This window comes from Phoca vitulina, unplaced genomic scaffold (assembly GCF_004348235.1).
Source record: "Phoca vitulina isolate PV1807 unplaced genomic scaffold, GSC_HSeal_1.0 scaffold66, whole genome shotgun sequence".
In the NCBI taxonomy this organism is placed as follows: domain Eukaryota; kingdom Metazoa; phylum Chordata; class Mammalia; order Carnivora; family Phocidae; genus Phoca; species Phoca vitulina.
Window position 1 is genome coordinate 2228888 of NW_022589769.1, and position 22127 is coordinate 2251014.

General features: G+C 47.3%; 1 protein-coding gene across 1 annotated transcript in view; it reads right to left on the reverse strand.

Moving 5' to 3' along the window:
• Positions 1 to 21580, reverse strand: part of USP7 (ubiquitin specific peptidase 7) — a 112876-nt gene extending 91296 nt beyond the window's left edge. Inside the window, exons 1-2 of the mRNA XM_032392159.1 lie at positions 21485 to 21580; positions 18685 to 18929 (exon numbers count right to left, since the gene is read on the reverse strand). The gene's annotated coding sequence lies outside the window, so the exon portion shown is untranslated. The remainder of the gene's footprint in view (positions 1 to 18684; positions 18930 to 21484) is intronic.
• Between the last annotated feature and the right edge of the window lie 547 nt (positions 21581 to 22127).

Sequence of the window (22127 nt, forward strand, 5' to 3'; positions counted from 1 at the left end):
CAATCCTTCTGTTAATAGGCAGGGAGAGGTGGTGGGCAGGGAGATAATTTATCATGATTATACCATTTCAGTCCAAACCGCCAGTCTAGAGAAAAAAACTCCCTACTGACCAAATTATATATACCACACAAAACAATAAAAATGCTCAAAAATGTGGGGACACCTGGGTGGCTCAGCCGGTGAAGCGTCTGCCTTCGGCTCAGGTCATGATCCCAGCGTCCTGGTTAGCAGGGAACCTGCTTCTCCCTCTCCCTCTGCCCCTCCCCCGCTTCTCAGGCTCTCTCTTTCTCAAATAAATAAATAAAATCTTTTTTAAAACATGCTCAAAAATCTGAAACAGCAAATATACAGGCTGAACAAAGTGTGTACGGTGGGCTCTTTCCCAACTCCAGAGACCCTAATTTAAGCAGGAGATAATGCTACAAAGGAGGCTTTTTCCAAACTTTGATCACTTTCCTCAACAGCTCCTGAGGCTACTCTTTTAACAAGAGAGAGACTCTACCTTATGGAAACAGACTCCATTGCCTGGGATTTTTCCAGAAGGATGCCAGTGACGGTCGATCTCAAGTTTCCAAATGCGCAAAGGGCTTCTGAGAGTGAGTGTGGTTAAGGGTGTGAGCCTACAGGTTAACAATTTCTGTTGGAGTCTCAATTCCACCACCACCTAGCTGCGACGCCTTGAGGCCCAAACAAGGCACGCTCTGCACCTTCTTTAAAAAGCACTTCTTGCAGGGTGCCTGGTTGGCTCAGTCAGTAGAGCATGTGACTCTTGATCTCTGGGTCGCGGGGTCAAGCCCCATGTTGGGCATAGAGCTTACTTAAACAAAACAAAACAAAACAACACTTCTCCAACAGGATGAGCAGTTCTGTAACGAGTATTAATTCACCATACAACCACTCCGCTCCTGGGTATCTACCCAAAAGAAATGACAACATACCGCCCACATAGACTTGCGGGCGAACATTGCTCATGGCATTATTCACAACAGCCCCAAACTGGATGCCATTAAATGTTCATCCGCTGGTGAACGGATAAATAAAACAGAGCCCATCCACACAATGGAATATTCAACGGCCCTAGAAAGGAACGGAGTACCAATACATGATACAACACGGATGAAGCTTGAAAGCATGTTAAAAGAGCCAGACCCAAGACACCATGCATGGATTGTGGGATTCCGTGGGATTCCGTGTATACGAAATGTCCAGAATCAGCAAAGGCATGGAGATGGAAAGTGGATTCAAGGCGGCCAGGGTTGGTGGAGGGATTAACTGTAAAAGGACCTAAGGGATCATTTCAGGGTGATGGAAAGGTTCTAACATTAGATTATAGTGATGGTTGCACAACTCTGTAAGCATACTAAAAATCATTGAACTGTACACTTTAAATGGGTAAGTTTATGATACGTAAATTATACATACCTCCATAAAGTTAAAAAATAAAACCCTTCTACTACTGATGTGTAAAATCTGCAGCCACTTGACTAAGAACTACTTGCAAAAGGACTCATTGGCATGACGAACTGTTATTCCCTGCGAAACCCTCCCACCCTGCTGCCCTAGGCCCCTGCAGGTCCTCCGCAGTCAGCTACACACTCCACCTCTGTTCTAGCAGTTTCCACCAGCACTGGCATGAGGAGAAATCCCGGTCAGTTTTCAGGGTCTTGCTCAAACCACAGCTCTTCTGAAGCCTTCCCCAGTGAGGACACCCCGCCCTCCCGCCCCCACCAAAGAACCGATTAGTCCGCCCTTTAACTTGGTTCTAACTATAAGATCAATGAGCTCTAGAGATCTGTTGTAGTGAACAGCACAGTGCTGTGCACTTAAAAACTTGTGAAGAGGGTAGATCTCAGGTTAAGTGTTTTTGCCACCAAAAAAGAAAAGAGAAAAAAGAAAAAAAAAAAAAAAGGAAAGGAACCCAAGAAGTCTTTGGGGTGTGATGACTTTGTCTCCTACCCTGATAGTATTGGTATTGCGGGTATGTGCATAGGTGCCGAGTCGAGATGTGTACATTACATAAGTGCCATTTGCGTAGATCAAGTATTCAAAAGCTGATAAAAAAAAAACAAGTAAGGGAAGCCTGGGTGGCTCAGTTGGTTAAGCGTCTGCCTTCAGCTCCGGTCATGATTCCAGGATCCTGGGATCGAGTCCCACTTTGGGCTCCTTGCTCAGTGGGGATCCTACTTCTCCCTCTGCTTGTACTCTCTCTTTCTCTCTGTCAGATAAATAAATAAAAATCTTAAAAAAAAAAAAAAGGCAAGTAAGTGATAGGAAAATAAAATAATATAGTGCTCGGCACCTTATATTAAAGGGAATTTTTTTTTAAAGATTTATTTATTTATTTATTTTAAAGAGAGAGAGATAGAGAAAGCACAGTGGCGAGGGGCAGAAGGAGAGGGGGAGAGAGTCTTAAGAAGACCACCCTGAGTGTAGAGCCCAACGTGGGGCTCGACTTGGGGCTCAATTTCATGATCCTGAGATCATGACCTGAGCCAAAACCAGGAGTCAGACGCTTAACCGACGGCACCACCCAGGCATCCCCAAAGGGAATTTTTAAAAATATGTCTGTGGAACCCACTATTGTGAGCTTCATGTCGCTTTTCATCTGCGATCCAAGGCTCTGAGAAAGTGCGCAACATCTAGTAGGGACTCATGAGTTGTGGAAGGAAAGAAGGCAGGAAGGGGAGAAGTATAGAAGGAGGGAGGAAGAGAATGAGGACAGCGTGGATATGATTTAGCAGTGAAAGGAGAAACCGAAACAGCTTCAATGAATTCTCTCAACGAGTATTTACTGAGCATCTACTACACGCCTGGCATTGTGCGAGGCCCTGGGAACGTGTGTGTGAACCACACACATCTAGCAACCACTTCCGTTAACAGGAGAGCTCTCAGAACCAAAAGGATCTTATAGGGCTAATCAAAGTCAGTTGCACTCATTTCTTTCTAAATCCAATTATTTTTGGCCTTGTGCACCATGCCACCAGCAAGGGATGACTCATCTACAAGCCTTCCTTTGGCCTCACACGCTGGCAGAGGAGACAGACGTGCAGCGACTACATCAGTAAAGAGGAAGAAGCAAGGCAGGCTGAGGGGACCAGTGTGGTGAAGGCATCCTCTAGGAGACGGTGGACCGGACTGCCTTCTAAAGCGGGCCCGGAGAAAGCAACGCTCAGACAGCCCTGGTTTCACAGCCCACCAGCCCTGCTACTTGTCAGGGGAGGCAACCCCCCCTCCCCCCAGGGCCTCAGCGTGGATTCTGAATTCTGAAATATGGACATACCGATGCTAGCCCCTGGGGTTACTCTGCAGTTGCAACAAAGCAATGCACAGACCACCGGAGCGCTGACTGTCACTGTCATGAGTACACAGATCGGGCAGGGAACCTTGTGTTTCCAGGATGTTTCCTTCAGATTCTGACACTGTGCCCACAGATTAAGAAGTGAGGTCAGCTCACCTCTATAGAGAATGTCCTAAATAATAATTTGTTCAGCTATTTAGTTAATGGCCATCTGCACCTTGACTGTCAGCTTCAGGAGGCAGAAAGAGCTGCTTCTGCCTCCTCACCATCTCCGTGGGGCCTGCCCATAATTGGGGCTCAAAACCAATCTGGAGGGTGCCTGGGTGGCTCAGTCGTTAAGCGTCTGCCTTCGGCTCAGGTCATGATCCCAGGGTCCTGGGATCGAGTCCCACATCGGGCTCCCTGCTCGGCAGGAAGCCTGCTTCTCCCTCTCCCACTCCCCCTGCTTGTGTTCCTGCTCTCGCTGTGTCTCTCTCTGTCAAATAAATAAATAAAATCTTTAAAAAAAAAAAAAAAAAAACAATCTGGAGAATGAATGAATGGATGGGTCTAAGACAAGAGGTGAGAAAACACCCATGTGTTGTGTTCTTTTCCTTGGAAGTGAATGGGGAAGGGGACAGGACCAGTCAGGGCCTCCAGCAGGGAAGGCACATGTGTGCTCCACCCCCCTCCTCCATCTCTGCACCCCAGCATACAGCAGGAGCTCAATAAATGTGTGCTGGGCAAGTGAGCGGATGTCCTGCTTGGTCCTCTCTGTCCTTGGAGGGCAGGAGCCTATCCCGTTTTGCATTAGGGTAAAAGCACACTAGCATGCCCCATGTGTGAGCATTTACTCCCATCTTCAGATAGTTTTTGAGCCCCAATTAAGGGCAGGCCCCAAGGAGATGGTGAGGAGGCAGAAGCAGCTCTTCCTGCCTCCTGGAGCAGACCATCAAGGGGGAGATGGGAAGTAACTATCTGAACAGAGGATTATGGTTATAATCATGGACCTATGTATAGAGGTGAGTTGGCCGTACACCTCACTTCAAGGTACAACATTGGAATGTAAGCAACGCCTCTCATTCTCTTGTTTCCTCCTTCTCTTCCCTTCCCTCCCTTCCCCTTCTCCTCCATTCCCACCCCTCGCTTCTTTGAGGACTTGACTTTTAAGCTGTGCCTTGAAGCTACACAAAGAAGGAGCAGAAGACCCCCAGAAGCGCCAGAAGGTGCAAGACAAGGATGGAGGTTTCTGGCAGCCCCTGAAGCCGTGGGAAGAATAGGACGGGCTCTCAGTCAGTTGGTGCGATCAGTCTGGGTGGCAGAGTGGAAATTGGATTAGGTTTCTAATCTTGGTTCTGCTCCCACACCTTGGGCTTGACCTTGGACCATCTTTCTTCTGAGAAGGAAACATGTCCTTCTCTTCCTTACCAAGGTGGTCCTCAGAAGACTTCCTAGGGCTGCTCCCAATCACATCTGGAATGTTCCCTCTCTCTGCAGCCCAGCATCCAAGCACCATCACCCCACCCAGACTCCTGTAGTAGACTCTTACCTGGCCCCCACGGGTACTCTTGTTCCCTCCCGTCTGCAGGGTGATGTTAGGACTTCATCTTCAACAGTTGAGTGTCTGTTTATTGAACACCTATCAGATGCCAGGCCCTGTTTTATTTATTTATTTATTTATTTATTTATTTATTTATTTATTTATTTAATTTATTTTTTGAGAGAGAGAGAATGACAGAGAGAGAATGAGAGGGGTGAGGGTCAGAGGGAGAAGCAGACTCCCCACTAAGCAGGGAGCCCGATGTGGGACTCGATCCCAGGACTCCAGGATCATGACCTGAGCCGAGGGCAGTCGCTTAACCAACTGAGCCACCCAGGTGCCCCTGCCAGGCCCTGTTTTATGTGCCAGGGACACTGTGAAGAGAAATGTCCTTGGCTTTGAGGTAGGTGGAGAGAGAGAAGCTGAGAGGTGAAATGTGTAGAGTCCCAAGGGGTCTCTGGAGAGGAATACAGTTGGGGGGAGGCAGAGGTAGAGGGCTGTGTGCGGGTCAGGTGCTTTGTGTGTGTGGTGGGGGGATGAGGATGTGGGGAGTCTTGTCCAAGCCCCGACAGACACCATCGCTGCCGGTGGGATGTCCAGGCTGGGGAGAGGTGGTCTTTCCTGGGGCGAATTAGGTCCCAGCATTCCCTGGCTTCACACCCTTAAAGGCCTCTGTTACTCTTAGGACAAAGACAAAGCTTTCCAAGGGGGGCAGCCTGCGTGTGTGACTTGGCCTCTGTGGTCCTCCCACTCCTGGCTTCTTCCATCACCCCCACCCTGTCCTTGCCACAGAGGCCACAGGGCCTTTGCACAGTGGCTGCTTCCTCCACCTAGAATGTTCCTCCCTTCCCACCTCTGCTTGGGGACTCCTACTCATGTCCCAGTTCCTGACTGTCACTTCGTCCAGGAGGCTGTCCCCAAACTCCCCTGACTAGTTGGAGTTGGTTTTCATGCCCTCTTCCAGGTACTTTCCTTCTCAGCACGTGTCTCCATTGTGAATACACATCCATCTGGGCGAGTGGGTGAACGGTCTCTCTCTGTCTGCTGAACCCCAGCATTTGGTACAGGACCTGGCACATAGCAGGGGTGCAGCTCATGTTTCTCGAATGAAAGAACTAAAGGATGAAGGGATGAGGGGGCAGCCGCAGTACCGCCCTATGGTGCTTGGTGTTCCCGACAGTGTCGAGCACGCTGGGACATAAGGCAGGCTGAGCTGCTCCCAGCGCCGTGAGCCTGGGCAAGCACAGGTGTCTCTGAGCCTTGCTTCCTCTCATTTGTCATATAGGTGTGATCACCACAGCTCCTAGGAAAAGGAGCGGGCATGTGCAGTTTCCCCGGCCTGCCTTATGCCCAGGTGTGTGTGCGTGGGTGGGGAAAACAGACATAACATCGCGTTTACCATTTCAACCATTTAAAGCACACATTTAGCAGTTTGGAGGCAGTGAGGACATTCACAAGATTGTGCAACCATCAACATTATCTGGCATTTCCAGAACTTACTGTTTTGTTTTAAGTAATCTCTACACCCAATGTGGGGCTTGAACTACAGCCTCGAGATCAAGGGTCACATGCTCTCCCGACTGAGCCAGCCAGGTGCCCCCAGAACCTACTGGATTTTTATGAAGATTATATCACATACCTAAAGCTTTCAGGGGTTCAAGGAGGGCTTGTTAAGTATGTTTAATTATTACTAAGCAGTACTGGCAATGGAACCAAGAACACTTAATTCTCACTTGCGGAATCACAGGCAGCAAGCACTCTGCGCCCCTGACATACATTCACACTCATTAACTCATTCAATCCTCACCTCAACCCAAAGTGGTGCAGGCCCCATGATCCCCGTTTTACAGATGAAGAAACCAAGGAAACAGAGCGGTTCGTTAACTTGCCTAACATCACACAGCAGAGCCAGGGGTTGAACCTGGCTCCAGAATCCACACTCTTGATGGCTCCGTGCAATGCCGAGCTCAGGTGAAGCCAGAGCCCTACGTGTTTTCCCAGAAGCAGGGAAGAGCAAAGAGTTCAAGTTTCCCAAGTGAAAACAGGGGACAGTGTTCTCGGCTCACTCCAGGTGCCCCCTGTAGGTGACACAACCCACTGGCTTGCAGGAAAGCAGGGCGGTTGCACAGAAAGCGTCCCCCTCCCTCCTTCTGCCCGCCTTCTCTTTGATGTCTGGCCTTGTACACCATAGCTATCACCTTGTTAGGCTGCTAACAGGTCGCTGAGCCTCGAATTGCCTTTGCCCCGGGGACCCTGAGGGACCAGCTGTGACTCTGACGGGCTGAGCTGTGGCCAGACTGGAAGGTAGGAAGCACCCATTTGCTCCTGGCGTGGGCTGGCCGGGAGGTGATTCAGATCCAGCGCTCAGCGTCCCCTCGGCTCGTCTGCCATCAGAGGGACGCCAGGCAGCAGTGTCCCGAGAAAGGAAAATGAGCAGGCATGTCCAGTTTCCCTGGCCTGCCTTATGCCCAGCTGCTCGTGACATCCCAAACAATGGGCTGTAATCTTCTTCTCCCCACTGAGGTTCTTACGAAGAGAGAGCAGTTTTTCAATTTAGTAAGCCTAAGAATCTCTGGGGAGTTTTTTTTAAAAAATGCAGATTCCTACATCCCACCTCTGATCAGGCTGGGCTGAGGTCTAGGCATCTGCAATTTCCACCAGCACCCAACCCATCCCAGCTAGACACACACACACACACACAAAATGACTTGGATAAATGTGGTTTTTGGACCACGCTTAGGGAAACGTAGGAATACAGCATGGATTTTCATTTTATTATTATTATTATTGGTATTTTATTTTAGTTATTTTTAAATTTTTAATTTAATTTTTTATTTTATTTTATTTTTTTTTTAAGATTTTATTTATTTATTTGACAGAGAGAAACACAGCAAGAGAGGGAACACAAGCAGGGGGAGTGGGAGAGGGAGAAGCAGGCTCCCCGCTGAGCAGAGAGCCCGATGTGGGGCTCGATCCCAGGACCCTGGGATCATGACCTGAGCCGAAGGCAGACGCTTAACGACTGAGCCACCCAGGCGCCCCTAATTTAATTTTTTAAAAGATTTTATTCATTAGAGAGAGAGAGAGAGGGAGAGCATGAGCGGGGGAGGGGGGGAGAGGCAGAGGGAGAGGAAGAGACAGACTCCCCACTGAGCCAGAAGACTGACATGGGGCTCCATCCCAGGACTAGGAGATCATGACCCGAGCCGAAGGCAGACACTTAACCATTTGAGCCACCCAGGCGCCCCTGGCATTTTTATTTTAAATAGGGATAACTAACTAGCTATAGATTTTCCTCTCTCTTTATTCACGTTTATACCAGCCGATGGGGCCACCTGGGTCTAGAAAATGTACCCGCTCTTAGTTTCCTATTGCTCCTATTGAGATAATAGTAAAACCAAGAGCAAACATTTATTTAGGACTGACTAGGCAAATTTGCATAACATTTGCATTTTTACCCTTGCAACACTCCCAGGAGACGGTACTATAATTATCATGTCCGTTTCTTGAGAGGAGAAAATAAAATAACCTAACCAAAGTCACCCAGCCAGTAAGAGGCAGAGCGAGGATTTGAACTCTGGGCTGAGTGCTCAACCACTGCGCCATGCTGCCTTCCTACCTGGGGCACCCTGAACAGGAGGCAGGCTCCGATGTGCACCACAAACAGAAAGCACAGGCATTCCCAGGGAGATGTTTCCCAGAGCATAGGGTTGGCATCCAGACCTCATTTGTCTTTTCCTCCAGTGGCCACAGAGACATCTCTCAGACATCCCATCAATCCCAAGGACACCATTCCCACCAGGAAGGGAAATTGGCTGAGAATTCTGTGTGTGGGGCTGGGTTGGCCAGGGCCACAGTTTGTATCCAAAAAGCATTAGGTTTGTTTTCAGCACGGTGCCACCCACAATAGGATAGATTTTTAAAAAGATTTCATTTATTTATCAGGGCGCCTGGGTGGCTCAGTCAGTTAAGCATCTGCCTTCAGCTCAGGTCATGATCCCAGGGTCCTGGGATCGAGTCCCACATCAGGCTCCCTCCTCAGCCGGGACCCTGCACCTCCCTCTCCCACTCCCCCTGCTTGTGATCCCTCTCTCGCTGTGTCTCTCTCTGTCAAATAAATAAATAAAATCTTTTTTAAAAAATAAATTTTAAAAAATTAAAAAATTATCTGAGAGAGAGAGAGAGCTTTTTAAGGTGACTCAATTAACTGTATCAGTCAGGATAGGGTTCCACTGCATAACAAATTACCCCGAGAGCCCAGTGACTCCAGCAGCCAAAAACAACAAAGGTTTATTCTTGCTCACACTACACGTTCATTGCCAGGCATCAGAGACTCTGCTTCTCATGGTGACTCAGGACCCAGGCTAACATGGCTGGATACAGTGCCGGAGAGAACGGAGCCACTAAATGTCTTACACGGTCCCTTTCATGCACGACTCAGCGGCCGGACAAATCAGGGAGCCTCACACATACAGCAGGGGGCAGGAAGTGCCATCCCACTGTGTCCCCAGAAAGGGGGAACTGGGAACATGACTTAACACACGACCCTCCTCACCCTTAGCAGAGAGTTTCTGGAAGCCATGTTTGGATGGCATGCTCCCTGTACCACTTACTGGGCTAGGGTTGTACGTCTGACTCCTTTGGGGCGAAGAGGAATCCTTTCCCTGGGAATTTGGAATTGAGACTGAATAAGAATTGGACTCTGGAGCCAGGTTGCCTGAATCCAAATCCAAGCTTAATACCTGGGGGGTCCTGAGGAACTTACTTTGCCTGCTCAGCCTCAGCTTTCACATCTGTGAAATGGGGATAATTACAATAGCACCTACCTCATAGGGTTGTCATAAGGAGTAAATGAGTCTACACAAAACGTGCTTTGAACAGGGCCCGGCACATAAAAAGTGCTCAGATATGTCTGGTCTTGTGACGGCTGTTGTAAGTTAGGGTTCTTTGGTTGTAAGCAGCATACAACTTTACTCCAACTATCTTAAGCAACAAATAGGCATTTGTTGGAAGGAGAAAGGATAGATCAGACAATCAAAGGAAAAGATGAACAGGGACAAGAGCAGCCTTGGGGATCCAGGAGGCAGAATCAAACAGTCTCTCCAGGCACTGTTGCTGGGCAAGTAGGCTCCAAGATTGAGATTCCAAGATAGACCTAACTTCAGCATATCCTTACCCTTTGATACCTTGATTGACAATCCCAACCAAGCTGCAAGTAGCTGGGAGAGAACAGTTCTTTGAAGGGATTCAAGGGCTGTGGTTGGAAGATGAGTCCAGAGTTCACTCTGGGTGCCACTAACCCACCCAACAGCTTTGTTGAGTTAGGGGAAGACCTTCCCTGTGGGTGGAAATGCCCCCTGAGCCTGTGCACATGGCTTGACAAACACAGGGGGGTCTCCTAGCTCAGGGGTCCTTGTACAGTGTGGAACCTGCTTAACTGTCCGTGGCTACCCTACATCCTTTGCCAGGCCACAGAGAAAGAGAGTGAGAGAAAGACACCATGTGGCCAGGACTGAGCTCTAGACCTGCCACAGCCCTTGGGAAGTCAGGCTGGAGAAAGAAAGAAGAAGAAATCCAACTTGCAGAGAAAAACAGAGCCAAGAGGCTCCTGAAATGCAAATCTGGTTTGCAATTCTGATGGCTTTCCATTTCTGGACCCTCCTGAGGCCTTTAGGTTCTGTAAGACGCTCCGTATCCTTATAGTAAGCCCTCCCTTTTGCTTAAGCTAGCTGCATTCCAGCCCCAGCAGACTCCTAACAAAGGAGGAAGCATTTGGTTACAGCTATCATTCTCCTGGGTTGACAGGGAGACTCTTCTGCTGAACACCCCTGGGAGGTGAGATTCAGACGATACCCAGGGTACAAAGGGGAGCGGTGTGGTGGAGTTAGTGTCCCGGGAGGTCATGATGAAAAATGACGTTGGATTCTCTGTGGATGATGGATGAGAATTTAGCTACTTCCACCCCCTGCACCATAGCTATTCTAGGAAAGCAGCTCTGGCAGCAGGGAGAAGCCTCTGTGGGTATATTAAACAAAATGCCTTTGATGAGCCCCCAAAGAGTCCTGCTAGACAATCTGACACCAGGCCTTTCTCCTTTTTTCTGGGTCACAAAGCCCAGGATGATGAGTCCATGTCAAGCATCAGGGTAAACTTGGCACTCTCTCCCTTCCCCCTGTAAAACACCCGGGTGGGGCGACTGGGTGGCTCAGTTAAGCATCTGCCTTCGGCTGCGGTCATGATCCCAAGGGTTTGGGATTGAGCCCCGCATTGGGCTCCTTGCTCAGCGGGGAGCCTGCTTCTCTCTCTGCCTGCTGCTCCCCCTGCTTGTGCTTGTTTTCTCTCTCTGACAAATAAATAAATAAAACCTTAAAAAAAAATAAATAAATTTCAAGATCCTATTTCCATGCCTGTGATTGGTTCAGGAATCCAGGCCTAAGCCAATCAGCTTTGGGCACTTCCCAATCCATGGGTAGGTATAAGACCAATTACACTGCAAAGATCTGGAGGGAGAGGGGGGCTCTCCAGCGCTCATTGGGTATGAATAAGGCATATAGCCTCAATTACCAGGAGAAGCCACCCAGTGACCACAAAAGAAGCTCAACCTTAGCCTGAAGGCAAAGCCTGGATAGAGAAGGAGTTTCTGGGTTCTTGAGGACCAGATTCAGTTTCTGGATTAGCCATACCTGAAGGACACCCCATCTCTGGGCTCTCTGCTATGTGAAATGATACATTTTCTTATGGTTAATATAAATCTCTGTTCCTCCCAGACAAAAACATCTGACTGAAGCATGTAGATATTTACCTTCATTTTACATTTGAGAAAGCTGAACTCAAAGATGTTATGTAACGCAAATGAGTCACTCGGGTAGTGAGTGCCGGATCTGGGGCTGTCTGACTTCCATGCTAATGCCTTCCATCATGCCAGTATAAGGATTAGCTTGAGCATCCATGTCCCACTACCCCCATTTCTGCAATGCAACTAATGACAACATCAACAACAATAATTATGATAGCTAATACTTATTGAATGTCTATGTGCCAGGTACTGTTCTAAGTGATTCACCTTTGTAAATTGTTACTTTTTTTTTTTTCTTTTTGAGAGAGAGAGAGAGAGAGAGCACGCTCGAGCAGAGGGGCAGAGGGAGAGAGAGAATCTCAAGCAGGTTCCACACTCAGTGCGGAGCCCGACGTGGGGCTTGATCTCAAGACCCTGAGATCATGACCTGAGCCGAAATCAAGAGTCAGTCGCTTAACTGACACTTGGCTGAGCCAAGAAACTTGTGGCCACAGACCTCACCAATACCCTATCCTTACACTCAGGCTGCTTCACTTATTGGCAAAACCAGCTAGCTCCTAAAGGCATAGAGTTTCCAAACCTGATGCAGAACAGGGAGGCAAAAAATAATAGGCATTATTTTTCTATATCCATTTATTTCCTGGTTGATTTTGCTTGTTGGCTAGCTTTTTCCAGCTTGCTTTTGTATCTGCACTGCCACCCACTTCCGTATGTTATGACTTAAAATGAATTACATTCTTGGAACATTCACCTCCCTTCATCCCTCTCCTGTCTGAAGCTCAGTAAACCCAGTTGGCAAGAGGTTCATCTCCTCCTTGTTTCTTTTTTTTTTTTTTTGGACAGACAGAGACAGTGAGAGAGGGGAACACAAGCAGGGGGAAGTGGGAGAGGGAGAAGCAGGCTTCCCACAGAGCAGGGAGCCCGATGCGGGGCTCGATCCCAGGACCCTGGGATCATGACCCAAGCCGAAGTCAGATGCTTAACGACTGAGCCACCCAGGCGCCCCTCCTCCTTGTTTCTTCTTGCACATCATTAACTTCGGAGCTGAAAGCAATTCCAAATCCATAGCCATTGTCCAATGGATGCTTCCCACAGGCCCAGAGCTGTTTTAAGTTCTCAACATATGCTCCTTGAAACAACCTCTGAAACAAGTTCTATTATCATCACCCACCCTTTAGGGATGAAAAAAACTGAGGCACAGAGAGGTTCAGTAATTCACCAAGGTCACACAGCAATACACAACAGAGCAAAGATTTGAATGTAGAAAGTCTGATTCACCACTCATTATGGTGGACCCTGGCATTGCACTTACAAGGGGAAAAAGGTGCAATCTGTATGGTATCAGGGAGCTTTTGAAATAGTCAAGCATGCCACCATCCCCCACCTCTGGGCCAATCCTGTATTTGCTAAAGATCCTGTCAAGTGAAGAATTATATAAACTCAGACCTGATCTTTCTCAATCTGGCCGTTTGTGCTAACCCTGATTTCCTCAGCTTAAAATGTTCTTTGCAGGAGTGCCTGGGTGGTTCAGTTGGTTAAGCATCTGACTCTTGATTTCAGCTCAGATCTTGATCTCAGGGTCTTGAGTTCAAAACCCGTGTTGGGTTCCATGCCCAGTGTGAAACCTAAGTAAAAAAAAAAAAAAAAAAAAGCTCTTTGCAGCCTTTCTCATTGGCTCTTTCAACCCTCCAAAGATGGGCTATTTAACATGGAAGCTGTCAGCCAGGTATGACTCCTGAGAACTTGAAGTGGGGCTAGTCCAAATTGAGAAATTGAGAAGTGCTGTAAGCATTCAATGCACATGGATTTCAAAAACTTAGCATTGGGCAAAAGACTAATCGAACCACCTAGTAGCTGGTTGCTCCAAAAAATAAAAATTAAAAAAACAAACAAAAAAAACTTAGCATTAAGAAAAAAATAAAATTTCAATAATTTTTGTATTGATTACAAGTTGAAATGACAATATTTTGCACGTAATGGGTTAAGCAAGATATATTGTTAAAATTATTTTCACCTGCTTCTTCTGACTTTGTTGTTTATTTATTTTTTTAATTTTTTTCTTTTTCTTTTCTTTCATTTTCTTACTTTGTAAATGTTGCTACCAACAAATTTTATTTTATTATTTATTATCGTTTTATTTGTTTGTTTTGTTTTTAATATTTTATTTATTTATTTGACAGAGAGAGACACAGCCAGAGGGGAACACAAGCAGGGGGAGTGGGAGAGGGAGAAGCAGGCTTCCCGCTGAGCAGGGAGCCCAATGTGGGGCTCGATCCCAGGACCCTGGGATCAAGATCATGACCTGAGCTGAAGGCAGACGCCTCACGACTGAGCCACCCAGGTGCCCCTATCATTTTATTTTTAGAAAAATTTAAATTACATACATGTCTTACATTATGTTTCTATTGGATGTCACCCTTCAAATGCCCCTTCCTCCAGGAAGCCTTCCTGAACCACCTCACCTAGAGTAAGCCCTTTCCCCTTAGATGGGTTCTAACCACAGGTATTTAGTTCTCTGTCACCTATCAGTCTGAACGTGGGCAGTGCAGAGCTGGGATGGGGCTTCCTGGTGTCTGGATCCCAGGCTCCTTCTAACTTGTTGCTCTGCTGTGCATAGCCTTCCTTACATGGTTAAGATGGGTGCTCCAGCATTCGCCTTTCCAACGGGAGAAGGACCTGCCTGCTCTTTCATGACACTTCCCCATCAGCTTCCATCTCATTGGCCAGGGCGCAGTCACATGGCCATGCCTGCTGCAAGGGAGCCTGGGAAATGTTGCATGGCCATGTGCATGGCCAGCTACAAACTGGGGGACTCTATGACTATAAAAGAAAGAAGAGATATGGGAGAGACAACCAGTCATCCCTGTTCCAACTCCTAGAAGCAGCCTCCTCTTGATTTCCTAGCACAGGTTATAATCTGTTAAGATTTTGATTGCTTATCTGTTTCCTTTGGGACACACTCCCTCCTTTGATAAGTTCTAAGAGGGTAGAGACTTGACAGTCTTCTAAATTGTGTCCCACTACTGGTGATGTGCTACCCAGCACAAATGAGGCACGTAGTGGCGGTTTGTTTCTTAGATCAGGGTTTGTGGGGGGCACCTGGGTGGCTCAGGTGGTTAAGCATCTGACTCTTAATTTCAGCTCAGGTCTTGATCTCAAGGTCATGAGTTCAAGCCCTGTGTTGGGCTTCATGGTGGCCGTGGAGCCTGTTTAAGATTCTCTCTCCCTGGGGCGCCTGGGTGGCTCAGTCATTAAGCGTCTGCCTTCGGTTCAGGTCATGGTCCCAGGGTCCTGGGATCGAGCCCCACATCGGGCTCTCTGCTCCGCAGGAAGCCTGCTTCTCCCTCTCCCACTCCCCCTGCTTGTGTTCCCTCTCTCTCTCTGTCTCTCTCTGTCAAATAAATAACAAAATCTTAAAAAAAAAAAAAAAAAAAAGATTCTCTCCCTCTGCCCCTCTCTCCCTGCTCATGTGCACACTCTCTAAAAATAAATAAATAAATTAATTAATTAATTAATTAAATAAAAATAAAAATAGATCAACGTTTATAAAAGCCCAATCATTTCTAGGAGAGCCATCATGCAGGTAATGAGTGGGGTCTATAGCATTTTGCCTATCACAAAGTCAGGGTACAAAAGAGGTCGTTTTCCAGATGATTGCTGGGCAGGTGTGGGGCTGACATTACTCTAACTTCCCTTTACTACTAAATCAGAGCAGTGCCCCAGCGGGACTTTTTCCAGAGATAATGAATCCTACCTTTGCGTGGCTAAGGCCCTTCACCAATCTTGGACACCTCTTAGAATGTTCCCTGGAATGATTATGGCAACCCACGAAGACTCCAATCCCCGCTGTCAAATTCATCTCCCTCAATCCCACTTAGCTCCTTCCCCCAGCCCCCAGTGTCGTGATGTGTGTGATCAAATCCCAGCTCCCACAACTGTCCTTTGGGGATTTCTCTCATGACCACACCTTAAGGAGGAGTGGCCCATTCTTGCCAATAATCCCAACCATGAGGAGGATGATAAAACAACTCAATTCTGTGTCAGGCACTGTCAGAGACACAATAACACTTTTCATGGGCTTGGGGTGCCGGGCTGGCCTGGTCAGCAGAGCATGCCACTCTGGATCTTGGGGTCGTGGGTTCAAGTCCCACATTGGGGGTAGAGATTACTTAAAAAAAAAAAAAAAAAAGACTTTCATGGGCCTTTCCCTTTTAAAAAATATATTACATCTTGTGACTGTGTTGATACAAAGATAAAACCAAGGTAGGTGGGATTATGTTCATTTTTTCTTGATATTAAAATGAATTAAAATAGTTCCACAGGCCCCTAAAAGTATCAGGGCACCTAGGCCTACTGGAGAATCAGCCCTGGACACTGTCCTAAACACAGTCTCACTTATTTGTCACGACAGCTGCCTGGAGCAGGGACAGGATGGAGCACCTTGCATGTCTGGGATTCCTTCCTAAAGATGTGGCATGGTTTTAAATTTATATAATTTACCGTAAAATCCAACCCAAATTGGCAAATACTTCTATCTCCCAAAGACATGATATAGCAGCCGTCATCAAACCATATTCAATATCCTGAACCTCGCATTGCTGGTCATTTTGGAGATTTTATGATTCCTGACCCATTTAACATTTGAGAGGCTGGGCAAAGCTGCCAGCCGCTGGCTGCTGCTAGCCCCCGGACGCCGGAGGAACGGGGCCCTGGAGAAGTAGCCAGGCACACTCCAAGGGCCTGCCAAGTAAGCACACAGCCCCAGGAAGGAAAGCCTTTTCCTCCTGCAATGTCTCTCCAGTGCTTTCTCTCGACAAAGCTTCAGCACCAGGTGGCCCGGGAAACAAAGTTTCAAAGGGCCCAGATCCACTTTCACAGGGCCGATAAAAAGGGTAAATTTTGGTAACTGGCATACACTATAATGATTAGGATTCTTCTGGTGGCAAGGGACAGATATCCAATTCAAACCTGCTTTTTAAAAAGCTGTATGTGGGGGCGCCTGGGTGGCTCAGACGTTAAACGTCTGCCTTTGGCTCAGGTCATGATCCCAGCATCCTGGGATCAAGTACAGCATCAGGCTCCTTGCTCAGCAGGGAGCCTGCTTCTCCCTCTGCCTGCCACTTCCCCTGCTTGTGCTCTCTCTCTTTCTCTCTCTCAAATAAATAAATAAAATCTTAAATAAATAGATAGATAAATAACATTTTTAAAAAAGCTATATGTGTTGGGGTACCCGGGTGGCTTGCTCGGTGAAGCCTATGGCTCTTGATCATAGCTCAGGTTTTGATCTCAGGGTCATGAGTTCGAGCCCCACATTGGGCTCCATGCTAGGCATGGAGCCTACTTTAAATTAAAAAAAATTAAAATAAAATAAATAAAATAAAATAAAATAAAAAGCTGTGTGTGTGTGTAGGGGTGGAGGTATACAGAGTCTTAAACTATCACCCCACAGGTTACCTATCAAGTACCAATGACAGAAGGTGCCTTTTATGGGGGATAAATCTGGAAGATGCCACCTTCAATAAATGGCCAAATTTAACATCACCAACGGTGAGAAAAATCAACATTAAGTGTCCTCTGTTGGTGAGGAACTAAGGGACACATCATCACTAGGAAGTACTCTCACTAAAAACATTTCATCAGCATCTCAACAGTGGAGGGGCACCTGGCTGGCTCTGTCAGAAGAACAGGTGTCTCTTGATCTCAGGGTTATGAGTTCGAGCCCCACATTGGATACAGAAATTACTAAAAATATAAATAATAAATAAATAAACTTTTTGAAAAAGAATCTCAGCAGTAGAAACCAATTTTACAAATCCAAATTGAGATACTCTACAAAATAACTCTTTAGACAGAAGCATCAGTGTCACAAAAAGCAAAAATGGTTGGAGAACAGTTGTGGGTTGAAGGAGACTGGGGATCTGACAGGAGAGTGCAGTGCGTGATCCTGAACTGGAGACAAGAAGGATATTATGGGAACAACTGGGGCAAATTGCTTGTAGACTATCTATCAGAAGACAGTAGGGCATTAATGTTAAATTTCGTTCTTTTTTTTTTTTTAAGTTGAAGATAGTAATAGACAAACACAACAAAGAACTAAAGAAATGTAGGAAAAAATAATTTTTAAAATAGGAGCAGAAGAATTGACCCACACAACTGAAAAGGAATATACTAGCTTCGGGCATAGTCGGATACACGTGTCAAGTAATGTGTCAGGGATCTGTCTTTCTCTGTCTATCATCTCTGCTTTGCTCCCGTTGGTTCTCCAAGCTCATACCCTACCAGCTTAGCCAGGCCAATGGGTAGACAATATCTCTTTCCAGGGCCGATGCTCATTGGACACACTTGGGTCATATGTCCACCCCCAAACCATTATGAGGATGGGGTGCCCTGATTGGTTAAGTTGGGTCATGGGTCCACCCCAGGAATCTAGGAATGGGATCAGCCCCACAAACACAACTTGAGCTGAGAATGAAGGACCAGTCATTCCCCAGAGAAAACTGGGGAAGGTGTTACCAGAAGAAAGAAGAATCAATGCAGGGTGGGTAAAAATAACATCTATGGTACATACATATATATATATATATTTTTTTAACTATCTGTACTTTACATCCTTTTCTGAGACTAACATTTTTCTTTTTTTTAAGATTTTGTTTTTTTAAGATTTTATTTGTTTATTTTAGAGAGATAGCATGAGCAGGGGGAGGAGCAGAGGGAGAGGGAGACAATCTCCAGCAGACTCCACGCTGAGCCCAACACAGAGCTTGATCCCACAACCTCGAGATCATGACCTGAGCTGAAACCAAGAGCTGGATGCTCAACCAACTACACCACCCAGGCACCCCTAAGATTTTATTTTTAAGTAATCTCTACATCCAATGTGGGGCTCAAACTCACAACCTCAAGATCAAGAGTTGCATGCTCCACCAACTGAGCCAGCCAGGCACCCTGAGACAAGCATTTTTCATTCATCAAGATATCACTATCAATTATATCTCAATAAAGGTGGGAAAAAAATATTTATCACAGACAAGAACAAAATCACGGACAGTAGAGAAACCTGAGAGACATTACCTTATCCAGGTCATCGTCAAGGTCAACACCAACACTGAGAAGTTACGTTGGTGATCTGCACCCTTGATTTGATGCAATGAGAATGGCACTTCATCTTTGTGGTCTTCCTCCCCAGCTCCATCATCCCAGGCTCTTTATGTGAAAAACATCAGACAAATCCCAACTGAGGGGCATTCTGCAAACACCTGGCCGGTACTCATCAAAACTGTCAAGGTCATCAAAGACAAGGAAAGTCTGAGAGGAACCTAAAGAAAAATGACAAATAAATATAAAGTAGTATTCTGGATGGGACCCTGGAATAGAAAAAGGACATTAGGTAAAAACTAAGAACATCTGAATAAAGTTTGGATTTTGGTTAATAAAAATGGATCAGTATTAGTTCATCAATTGTAACAAATGTACCATACTAATGTAAGATAGTGATAGGAGAAACTGAGTGCAGGTAGATGGGAACTTTTCATGCTATCTTTGCAATTTTTCTGCATTTCTAAATAAATTTTATTTTTTTTATTTTAAAAGATTTTATTTAGCATCTGCCTTTGGTTCAGGTCATGATCCCAAGGTCCTGGGATTGAGCCCTGCATCGGGCTCCCTGCTCAGCGGGGAGCCTGCTTCTCCCTCTCCCGCTCCCCCCGATTGTAAGCTCTCTCTCTGTCAGATAAATAAATAAAATCTTTAAAAATAAATAAATACAATAAACCAGGGATCAGCAAATTTTTCTACACTGGGCCAGAGAGTCAATTTCTTTGGTTTTGTGGGGCAGGCTTTCTTGCAATTATTCCGTTCTACAGAGTTGTAGCCACGGACAATAGTGGGTGAATTGGTGTGGCTCTGTTCCAATAAAACCTTGTTTGCGAAGACAGGTGGCAGGCTGAACTTGACCTGTGAGCCATAGTTTTCTGACCCCGGCCCAAACCAAGTGTGATTCACTGGAGCTGGGCCCATTTCAGTCTGCACGACATCAGGATGCTGTGAGCCAGAAGAAAGAGAAATGGTTTGCTGGCAGGGGGAGGGGGGGCATGATGGTGAACTTCTCGAAGACAGGAACAGTGTTTCCTTCATCTAGTTTTGTACGGTCTCTAGCACAGGGGCTTCTAGCTCAGGCAATGTTTAGTTGAATGAAAACAACCAAAGGGAGTAGTTTATGGAAAGGCTTGCAAAACATTTTTCCTGAAACACAATTCAGGATCAGTCGAATCTCCAAAAATGGTTTGGGAAGAAATGTAGTAAGATCAGTCAAGTGCCTCTCTTCCTACCCTACGGTAGGCAGAAGAACGTCCCCCAAAGATGTCCGCATCCTAATGCCTGTAATCTATGAAGATATATGTTACTTGGCAAGGGGGAAATTAAGGGTGCGGATGGAATCAGGATCATTAATCAGGTCACCTTGAGATGGGGAGGTTATATCTGGATTATTCAGTTCGATCCAGTGTAATCATAACGGGCCTTCTAAGGGGAGGCAGGAGAATCAGAGAATTAAAAAGGGATGTGTTGGTGGATGCAGAGGTTGGAGATGTGCTTTGAGGAGGGGGAAGGGAGCACAAAGCAAGGAATGTTGCTGGTGTCTAGAAGCTGGGAGAGTCAAGAGAAAGGATTCTCTCCTAGAGCCTCCAGAAAGGAAGGCATCCAGGGCACACTCTGAATTTAGCCCGGTGAGTCCTGTTTTGGACTTCTAACCTCCAAGACAGTCAGACAATAAATAGGTGTTATTTTAAGCCATTAAGTTTGTGGTGCATTGTTCTAACAGCTATGGGACACTAGGACATCATCTCTGGTGTCCAGACCCCAACAGGGGGTAGCTCCCCCCCCACACTGAGTATGCACTGCCTGGGGCTTACTAGTGGGCAATGACAGATGAGATTCAAGGTCAGCTCCAGATCCAAGCCTCAGAAGGGCTGGTGGCTCCACCTTGCACTTTTGGGGAGACCCCAGGTGCAGGAGATAAAGCTCTGCGGTCCTGCTGGAGGAAGCTGGTGGACAGGAGAGATCCTGAGACAGGCAGCTTGGAGTGGAGAGGGGCCCAGTCTTCTCAGGGTCCCCCTGGAACCTCCAAGTCACCCCAGCCTGTCAGACCCCAGGCGGGACCAGCCAGCCAGGTCCACCCACAGAACTGGAAGGATAATAACAGGGTTGTTTTAAGCCACTGTCTAATTTTAGCTACCACGAGTTGAGGCCCTGCTGTGGGGAGTGCTGGGGAGCCATGGTCTATCACTGTCCTGAATGTCACCCCCACTTCCAGGATGAAGAAACTGAGGCCCGCAGAGGGAAAGTAACAAGAGCTGCTGGTAGATGGGAGAGCTGGGTTTGAACCCAAGTGCGTCCACCTCCAGAGCCCCAGGCCCTTAGCACTTCCCGGTGCCAGTTCTCCTCCATGCTCCTAGGCCTGGCCCAGCTCGCAGCTTCGGCCGCCCGTGGGGGCCGCCATGTTGGCTCAGGCGAACTCAGAGCTACGCTCCTGCCCTTTTTTTCCTCTTGCTCTCAAGACTCACCGGAGGCGAAGCAGGATTACTTACAGTAAGTGAAAACCAAGCCTTAGAGAGGAAGCACAGCCTGATCCATTACAGGGTTACTCTAGCCCGGAATGGACCTGCGTGCTCTCAGACCCAGCCAGACAGTCTGGAGAGGGGCCGGGAGGGTTTCAGGCTGCCCTGTGGCTGCTCCTGGGGTCCGGGCTCAGGAATGCAGACGTGAGGGGACCACAGAGGGTGTTGCTCCGGGTCTCCAGGAACTGCCACCCACACTGCCAGTCAGCCTGGCTAGAGGAGCCGCCAACAGATGCTCTGCCGCGGAAAACGTTTACCTGCCGTCCTGGGGCTTTCCAGAACCTGCTGTTGCTTCCCCTGTCAGGCTGGGAGGGCCTCCCGGGGCTGATCACTCCCCGGGGCCTGACTCCAGCGGCCTGGGCAGCGCCGAGGTCCAGTAGCAGCCCGTGGTCCTTGCACCCTCTAGTGGCCGTGGGGAGAAAAGGGCCGCTTGGTAACAGGTCCGCGGAGATCGGGGAGCTGGGAGGTTGTCCCCGCCGACATTGCAAAGTCAGACTCTCCTGTCCCTGCGCTACCAGGTAAACAGAAGAGACAATTCAGAAGAACAGAGGGCCCCAGTCAGACCTCTCTTCCCCAGTCAGGCGCTGAATGAATGCAGGTGTCCATGGCCTTCTCGAATAGATTAGTTGTGAAGGGAATCTTGCTTTCTCATTGTTTTTTCTTAAGACTGTATTATTTTTTGTAGAGCAGTTCAAATTCACGGCAAAACTGAAGGGAAGCTATAGAGATTTCTCATACATCCCCTGCCCCTACACCAGCACGGCCACTCTCAACATCCCCACCAGAGTGGGGCATTTGTTACGATGGATGTGCTCCCATGGACGCATCATCATCCCCCAGAGTCTGTCGTTTTCATCAGGGTTCACTCTGGATGGTGTGCATTCCATGGGTTTGGACCAT